We start from the raw sequence: 9635 nt of genomic DNA, 5'->3' as shown, positions 1-9635 counted from the left end.
CAGTGCTGGTCTCCCACTGCCTCTGGGCATGTCGCCCACCTATCTCTCCTGCCACGCCTTGTTGTTAAGTAATTATGGTCTAAATTAGGCGGGAGGCTGCCCATTCTGGGCTCTGGTGTGTAGGGCCCCTAGTACACGCTCCTATCTCCCCTTACATGTCCCATGCCTTGCGGATGTTCCTAACAACTGTGTAAAGCTCTGGCCTGAGGCCAGGCCCAACTCATAGCAGTATTAGGCCTCTCACAACCTGCCCTGTTACAGGCTACACTCATACCACCTCCTTCTCACTGAGGCCTCTCACACTCCACTGTCTTTCACACGGTCTCTCTCATATTACCCTTGCTGGGCCTCATTCATACCGCCTCTCCTTTTCCCCTGGGCCACACTCACCCTGCCCTCACCCAGAGGGTCCTTGGGCTTGATTCCCTTCACTCCCCAGCCAGGAAGTGCACGGCCTTTTGGGCATCTCCCACTACCCTCATCCAAGTAAATGCTGGGCGGTATGCAAAACACTGCGCCAACTCTGCCCTTGTCTTATAACCGGGTAATTCCCCCCAGCTACTCTTCATACTGGGCTGATGACTTACCCCCTTCTTTCTCCATGGCTTCTCCTCTGCCACCCTCCAACTGGCCTCAGGCCCATCTGTAGCCTTAGGCACCCAAAGGCTTACCTGGACCAAATTTGGTCCCCCAAATTAACAGGACCTCAACTCATGCTCCCTACTCACAGGGTGTCAACTGTTCAGTTACTTAGGTGCAGCCTTTCAGGTGTCTCTCTGCACCCAGCTCTGCACCTCTGCCTCCCCTGAGGCACATACTCTGCCCCCTTCTCTGGGGCCTGCGGTCAAACATCCCTTCAGGCTCAGGTGCCCCTCGTTGGTGTGCCTGGCCCACCACTCTCCACCACTCTGAGCCTGTTTAGAGTATAAGGGTCTTATACTCTAAACAGGCTCAGGTGGCTGCAGCCATGCCTGGCTCCACTCCCCTTTTAGGCTTTGTACCCACATCGGGCTCAGGTGTCCCACATGGACCTACTTGGCCCTCACTCCCTCCAATGTTACTAGTAACCCACTGGGTGGTGGGGGCAGGGGTTATTAAGGTGCCCCAACCCGCCGTTCACTGGGATGGTCCTCAAACCTGGCATTTTCTGGCCCTGCCTCACCACTGGCAGGACCACCTGGCCTCCCAGTCCTGGTAAGGTGCAGTTTTAGGTCATGCCCCCCCCAGGTTGGCGATCAACTGCTGGGGAACCTCCCCCTGTTGGCGAACTGGTGCCACCCCAGACTCGGGAGGCACCAGTCGCCCAAGGATGCTCATCAAGACTGAGTTGCACCTGCCCGCTGCCTGGCCCAGTTCTTAAAGCTGCAGAGCACTGTGAGTGCTCTGTCACACCACTGAACCCCAATATAATGTCATCAAATTTGGAGGATTTTCTTTTAGTAAATATGAGAATCCAGATACAAGAAACCAGAAATCATACAGTCATCCATCCATTCGTTCATCCCTGTGCATTTCCATCTGTCTGTCTGCCTTACATTAATCGCAGAGGTATCTGTATACCTAAAATGTGTATTGCAACAAGGACACAGGAGTGAAAATTCTTTGGGTTCCTGCTATTTGGCAGTGAGCAGAATGCTGCGAGTCCCCTTGAGCAGGCAAGAGCTGGATCATTGAAACCAGAAGGTTTCTAGCAGTTGGGAATGACTGACAGATGGAGGGGAGAGGAGCAGGGTTCTGAGGGCAGAGCAGTGACAGCAGCAGGGACAACCCTGAGGGAGGGAGAGGTGAAAAGCAGGCAGAGAGGAGAGGTTAATAGGGAGCCAGAGAAAGTGCGTGAGAAGAACTATGACAGGGAAACGAGTCAATGAAAGGAAAGGGGAGAGAATGAAAGGAGAAAGGAACAGAATGGGGGAGGGAGGGAGGGAGAAAGAAATAGATCAAGATGGGGGGAGAGGGAGTTCCTGCTCACTCTCTCTACCTGCTTTGAGGGGCATAAGGGATTGAACTACCACCTAAGATGCCTCCTGTTTATATGTAAAAAAAAAATACTTTTCTTTTTTCCTTCCAGTATAATGTAAGTTTTACAGTCACTCATTTCTGAGGCTCTGGCTAGAAGCAAATGTAATGGAAAGTGGTAGGTACAGAGAAATGCATTTTGAGCAAACATGTATGCAGAATATATTTTCTCCCCTTTCCTTCTTACATTTTGTTTTTTTACATAGTGCTCATTACCCGAGGGAGCCTTGCAACTGCTAATGGATTTTGTCTTCCCAGTACCCCTAGGATGTTGGGAAGTATCTTGCAGAAGGGGAGCCGAGGCCTATGAGCAATTAAGCAACATACCTCACGTTACACAAGAGTTGTGCCAGTGACTGAACACAGGTCACTCAAATCCCAGTCCAATGGCCTCACCATTTAGACCATCCTTCCTACCCCAGGTGTTATGTTAACAAGAAAAGAGACTAGAAATGTTAATTATTGTTCTGAATCACAAATGTTGGTTTGGGCCTCTCATTCCCAAACATGCCATGGAGAACGGAGCTGGAAGGCTCCATGGCAGTGGGGAGCGACAGCTGCAGGGAGTGGGGAGGAGGAGGTCTGAAGGGAGCCCAGGGGCAGTAGGGTGGGGAAAGAGCAAAGGCAAGGATTAACTAAGGTGCCAAGAAAAATGTGTAGGGAGAAAAAGGAGAGAGATGCAGGAGCAAGTCAAAAAGAAAGGGATGCGGAAAAATTAGAAACCAGATGAACCGGCAGGAAAATGAGAGAAAGGCGCCAAGAAAAACAGAGTGAGAAACTCGCCTGGAGAAAAAGAGGGGGTTAATCCCCACCCCAGGGCAGAGAAGTTTAATATTCAGCGGGAAAAAAATCCCTTTGCTTGATAAGTTGAACTGAACAGTTGTGCCAATCACCCCCATGGTAATAGAGCAAAAAGAAAAAAAAATCAGCTCCTGAATTCTTATTAATAAAGACTCCATCCTAAATGGGAGGAAGACTAGACCTCAACCAGCTGAGGAGAGGCATGGATAGGGTACAAAGGCTCCATTCAAATATTCCTGGCCAGAAGAATGAGAGCCGTGATACCAGCCCCAAAGCCTAGCAGCAGGAGGTAAAGTGGGGGAAAAATTATAAATTAAAATCAGAGTGGACCAAGATACTGATGTGTATTCAGCAGGGAACCATCCTACATTGCCAAAGAGATGCTACAGATAACCTGACAGGGCCTTTTCATTTTTAATTGCCTCGACTGTATATGAGCAGGGTAATGATTTTGAAATTATTATTTTTTATACTTTTGTAATCATTACAGAGTAATGTGTTATCAGACCAATAGAAGTCAAAATGAGGTTTAGCTTGGTTAAGGGTCATTGTTCATTATGGAAAGGGTTCCAGATTGGTTTATCCTCTTTGCTAGATTAGGGGCCTTTCATCTCCAGTATTCTTTACAATGGGTATGGAGGATAAAATAGGACACAGTGTCACTGATGGTCCAGTGACAATGATGTAGCAAATCTATTAACTTAAAATTTGCATTAGTGATATGCTCGTGAGACAGTGGCATCCACATACATAAATCTTAGTTAAAGACTTTTTTTGGTTGCCAAAACTGATCCTGTGCATTTATATATACAAAAATTTAAAAGAAACCTATTTAATATATTGGTAAATATTTGTAAATACTTATCATTATTTACCAGTATTATTAGCTATTGTATCATTCAATGTGAACTTCAAATATATATATATGTAAATGCTGTACTTACTTGTTCAGTATTACATATGCTTAATGTTAATGGAAGTCAGCATGTCCAGAGCCAAAATCTAACATTTAAGATATTTTAGGTCCCATTATTTGGCTCCTTTAGGCTGTGATGTCTCTGGATGCATTACTCAAAAGACCTCTGTGAAATCCTATGAAATATGAACTTTCATTTCTACCCAGGAGAACTTTTACAATCTTTTCTCCAATGCCTGATGAAGGGTGTTTGTGCCCGAAAGCTTGCAATTAAATACTTTTTTTGCAAAAATCTTGTTGGTCTAATAAAAGATATCATCTCTACTACAAGTCCTGATTGTCAAAAGACTATTCATATATGGAGTCATCCTATGGGGAGGCAAGTACATGTTTTGGGGTTTTTTTAAGGTATTTAAAGGAATTTTTGAAGATTTTTTTAAACTGATTTTACAAATACATTTAAGCAAAGAGCTGAACACTTCATCTCCTAGGAACCGTAACGTGAGTTAAGGGTGCTTAGCCCTTGCCGGGAATATCTCAATCCATACCTCATACGTTAAGGCCCTAAAAGAATAGTACTCTAAAAAAACAGAGCTGTCCAGCACAGTTTCATGGAGCTTATTGTTACCCAGAAAAACATATAATGGGTTTGATCCTGCAACCCCACTCTCATAAGAGTAGCCCTACTGAAATGAACAATACTATGTGGGGGAGTAAGAATTACTTCCTTGGGTAAGGAATGCAAGATCAGGCCGAAGTCTAATGTTAGCGATAGGCTTGATCCTGTCAGATGAAGTGCCCTCAACTCCCACCGAGGTCAGCAGGAGTTAAAGGATGCTAAACGCATTCCAAGCTTAGGCCCATTATCTTCAAACTAGAGTTGAGATTTCTCAACATCTCTCAAAATCAAGCTGTACAGTTTATTCCCACTCAAAATGGTATTATAAAATACTATGATACCTAGTCATAAAGCTTTTATATCAAATTGGCAATAATATGACAAGATGTAACTCCTGGAAAAAAGAGTACAATGAAGTTAAAAATATAATAAAATGTTATTTATATATGGATTCATCCGTTATCCCATATGACAATCATTCATATAACTTGACAGATATAAAACTCTGCTTAACACATTACTATCATAAATATTACCAGATATAACACTGTAATTTAATACTTACCAAATGTATTTCTAAAATATTACTCAATTTAAAACCTTGAATTTTAACCAGATGTGTTTTCAGAGAACGATACAGCTCAGATGCATTTTTTTTTGGTTCAAACTGGGGTATTACTATGTGATGTATTACACTAACACTATTATGCCCCAGACCCAAAACACTACCCTGATGTTTCATCTTGGGGGCTTTATACCCCTGCAGCTTCTACCTACTCACTCCAAAGTAACAAAGGGGACCTTACACAGCACTGTTAGGAGTCTGTGAAATTTTACTTTGCAGATGCTTGGACACAGAACTGACTGGTGAAGACAGGAGGGAGTCATGGAAAAGTGTGAGGATAGGAGTCTCAGATTCCTTCGACTGGAAACAAGCAGAGTATGTTGTAGAAATTAGAGGGAAGGAACAGTTTTGAGGGGACCACTAGGGAAGAGAGAGTTCTTCTGGCCCCAGTAGTTAAACCAGTCAGCTACTGTCATACTTGGAATTCACAGCCTTCTCCAGCTTCTGTCTCTTTGGCTGTTGTTATGAACTCAGGTAGTGACTGTGGTTGCATGCTCAATACCTCTCTGGATATGACCTCAAAGGACGCGTTCAGGCGAGTACAGCCATGTGGTATGTGGTGCCGCAGACCTATCCGCAATGCCACACACCGCATGTTCAGGTGTTTCCCATGCCGCTACCTTGCAGGATTCAGGGGTCAAAAAAACCCGCACAGAAAAAAAGCGGGGTGGTGCATGTGGAGGCAGCACGCGCAGCCCAAAACTGGAGCCTGGCCAGTCAGAGCCACACTCTGGCTGCCAGCCAGGCTCCAAGCTGCAGGAGTGATGCGGCTGCGGCTTCCCTGGCCCCCAGATAAGGCTGCTGGGGCCAGCATGTTTGCTGGCCCCAGTCTCCCCTACCACACCTGGGGTAACCTGCTGCACATCAGATAGGGTTGCCAACTCTCCAGGATTGTCCTGGAGTCTCCAGGAATTAGATATAAATCTCTAAGAGACTGCTGAAAGTCACCTGGGAGATAAATGATAGGATTCATTAAAATAATCATTAAATGTTGAATCTGATGTACACAGTAGTCAAGTGGGTTTTTAAAATGTAATAGTAATGTGCATTTGCCTTCCTGATGTAAAGTCATTAACGTCATTATGTCATGCAATGAAACCTCCCGGAATAGATAGAGGTGGCAACCCTAGCATCAGAAAGAGCATGGCACAGGCATTTCCTGGGGTAAGTAGCAGCAGCACAAGGTGGCCCACTGCTAGTTGTCCCTGGGAATGTCCGTGCTGGTTTGGACACAGCCAAAGAGCCTATTTGCCATAACTAGCAGTCAAGAGCTAAGGTTGCTTGGTAATACCTTCTATTGGAGCAACTATATCGCTGGGAGCGATATAAGCACAAAGTTTCATAGTTTCATAGTAGCTAGGGTCAGGAGGGACCTGAAAAGATCATCTAGCCTGACCCCCTGGCCACAGGCAGGAATGAATGCTGGGTTCACAAGCCCCCAGACAGGTGATCATCCAACCTCCTCTTGATTTGCCCAAGGTAGGGGCGAGGACCACTTCCCTGGGAAGTTGGTTCCAGATTTTGGCCACCCTAACTGTAAAAAATTGCCTTCTGATCTCTAACCTAAACCTATTCTCCATCAGCTCATTACCATTGTTCCTTGTCACCCCAGGTGGTGCTGGGGAGAAAAGAGCTCTGCCTATTTGCTGTTGATCCCCCCGTTAAGCTTGTAGGCAGCCACCAGGTCCCCCCTCAGCCTCCTCTTGCTGAGGCTGAACAGGTTCAGGTCCCTCAGTCTCGCCTCATAGGGCCTGTCCTGCTGCCCTCTCACCAAGCGGGTGGCCCTCCTCTGAACCCTCTCCAGGCTGGCCACATCCCTTTGAAGTGCAGCGCCCAGTACTGGACACAGTGCTTCAACTGTGGCCTGACCAAAGTCACATAGAGGGGGAGGGTCACCTCTCTGGACTGGCCTGAGATTCACCTTTGGATGCATGACGAGGTATGGCTGGCCTTGCTGGCTGCGGTCTGGCACTGGCGGCTCATTTTCATGTTGGAGTCAATAATGACTCCAAGATCCCTTTCCGCCTCTGTGCTTTCAAGAAGGGAACTCCCCAGCCTGTATGTGTGCTGTGGATTCCTTCTCCCAAGGTGTAGCACCCTGCATTTGTCTACGTTGAACCCCATCCTATTTTCATCTGCCCACTGTTGAGCACTGTCCCACCAAAGCTCTCTCAAAAGCAAACAAGACTTCCTTCTTAAAATAAGCTTAAACATCTGCTGCTGCAGTTTGGCCACATTACAGAGCTGCTGCAAGTTCTGCAGTGTGGATACTGCTGGATTCTGTAGATCTACCAATTTAGTTCACCAGGTGGAGGCCTGACATTTTTATAACCAAATGTCATTAGTTCTATTCCCAGTACAGTCAACTAACAATTTTAGCATCTGTAGGCATGGGGCTGATCATTACATTGAATCCATTATTATAAAAATTGCCATCACACTTAGCATCCTTGTGGGTAGCAATCTCAGCAGAAACAACATGTGAATGGAGATGGAATCTGAAGTGATGGTGCATCTTCAGAACAGGATGGAAGCAGATTAGTGGATAATTTCAAGAAATTTGCTCTGTTGCTCCCTGTGACAACTTTTTCAAAGATAAATAGACATCATTTTCTCCGTAGCCAAATCAGTACCTTTTATGAGCACCATATTCACTTAAAATGAAATATTTTAAATCATTCAGTTATACGCATACACACACGTAGATCCATGTAGATCTTTTTGTAGATCCATACATATGAGAACTTTAAACGTAGAATTTCCACAAATGCAAGTTTATTTTGGGCCTGATCTTCCATTCCTGAGATCTTTAAAATTTCCTCTGCAATCAACAGAACTTTTGGCACCTAAAAGACTAGAAGTTGTTATTTATTTACTGTGAGACTGATTTTTTTTCCTCTAAAGCTGAAATGCACAGAACAAATAAATCAGGAAGTCAATATTTATTGTAAGTATTATGAAAATAGTATCATTAAAAAAATTATTACAATGTAAATTATTGGTTTCAATGGGAACAGCTTTAGAGCCTCAATCTTTATTCATTTATTTTGTTGTCAATTTCACACTAAAATAAATAATACAACTGTTTGTAAAAAGAAAAAAAAAGTCTATTTAAAATATCTTTGTTTTCTTTGGTAAACCCATAAATCTGGTAAAACGTGCTCTCATTTAAAATAGAAACAGCAAGGAAAATACTTCTTTTAGTAGGAAAGTTATTATTCAGCACAGAATCAGCTCTTACAGCTTTTAAGTTTCTACCTCCATGGATACTGTGCACACAGGACAGTACAGTTAAGTCTGCAAACCACAAGTCTAATCTTGAAGACCTTTTTATGAGTCGCCCTACTAACGTCTGTGGGCAGTGGCACTGCTCAGCTATCGGATGTACATTTAAAGCCCCAATTCTGCAAAGACTTTAGCATATGAGTAAATCCCTGTGTACATTTAAATAAATTCCTCTCAGAGACATACTGGATACAGTGAGTCAAACTGATCAGTATACACTTCCTTTTTCTCTAGCCTCTGTCTCTGTGCCTGACTAAGTTGGAAGTTCCTTAGCCCAGGGATCGCTCTTTTTGCATGTCTGGACAGAACCTGCTGCAAAGTGAACTCTAGTATTAATAAATATATCAAACTAATTATTTAGCGATTGAAATCACATTCTTTTTTAAAAGCAACTTTGCACACATGAAGCCTGATCCAAAGCCTATTGATGTCCACAGGAAAATGTAAACGGACGTTAATGAAACTATACGCATGAATTAAATTATTCGACGTTCAAACTTTGCAGAGTAGAATTTAAATCTAATATTTAGTTTATTATTTGAAAAAAAAGCCGTAATCGTTTGTATCTGTTCCTCATTATTCGTGCTGTTTGTTTGACTTTTGCTTTTCAGGGTGGAAAACGAAACTACACTACTCAGTTTCACTTCCCAGTCCAGTCGGTTTACTTTCAAGTTACCGTGACCGAGGTATAACTGCTGCAACGTTTGGGTTGAAGGGGAATAGTTATTAATATGATATAGATATCTATTTATCTATAGATCTCTATATGTATCTATCTATCTATATATTCATCTATAGAGAGCTATATTATCTATCTATAGATATGTATCTATAGATATGTCAATCTATAAATATGTATCTATAGCTATCGATCAATCGATCGATATCTATAGACATAGATGTATGATGGCTCTGTTTCAATTAAAGCGTCTGTGTGCATAGAAAGCCATAGATTTTGTAAAAAAAAAAAAAAAAGTCTTTTTACAGAGCAAAAAACCGAGGCCGTATTTGACATACTACTTCAATTCAATTAATTATTAGCATTGCTATTACTGTTCACACATTTGTTTGCTTCTGGTGGGAAGCGGCGCCCGGCCCGTCTCGCCGCCGCCGGGAGCCCAGAAGCGAGCAGGCAAGTGAGCAGCGCGAAGGCGAGCGTCTGGAAATGGTCTCTCCACGAGACGAGTGGCTGTTGTGGGTATTTCCGTGTGTGTCCTTACAGGCTACAACGCTTCGGTGGCTGTTGCTTTGTTGTTGTTGGGTGTGTTTTGGGGTTTTTTTGGGGGGGGGGTTGTTTTGGGGATATCTCTAGGCTGTATCTCCCGGTGTCACATCCACACATCCCTCCGGAGTGTTTTCCCACGTCCGTCCCA

This window comes from Alligator sinensis, unplaced genomic scaffold (genome assembly GCF_000455745.1).
Source record: "Alligator sinensis unplaced genomic scaffold, ASM45574v1 scaffold1472_1, whole genome shotgun sequence".
NCBI classification, from domain to species: domain Eukaryota; kingdom Metazoa; phylum Chordata; order Crocodylia; family Alligatoridae; genus Alligator; species Alligator sinensis.
Note: the sequence above shows the minus strand (reverse complement) of the source record.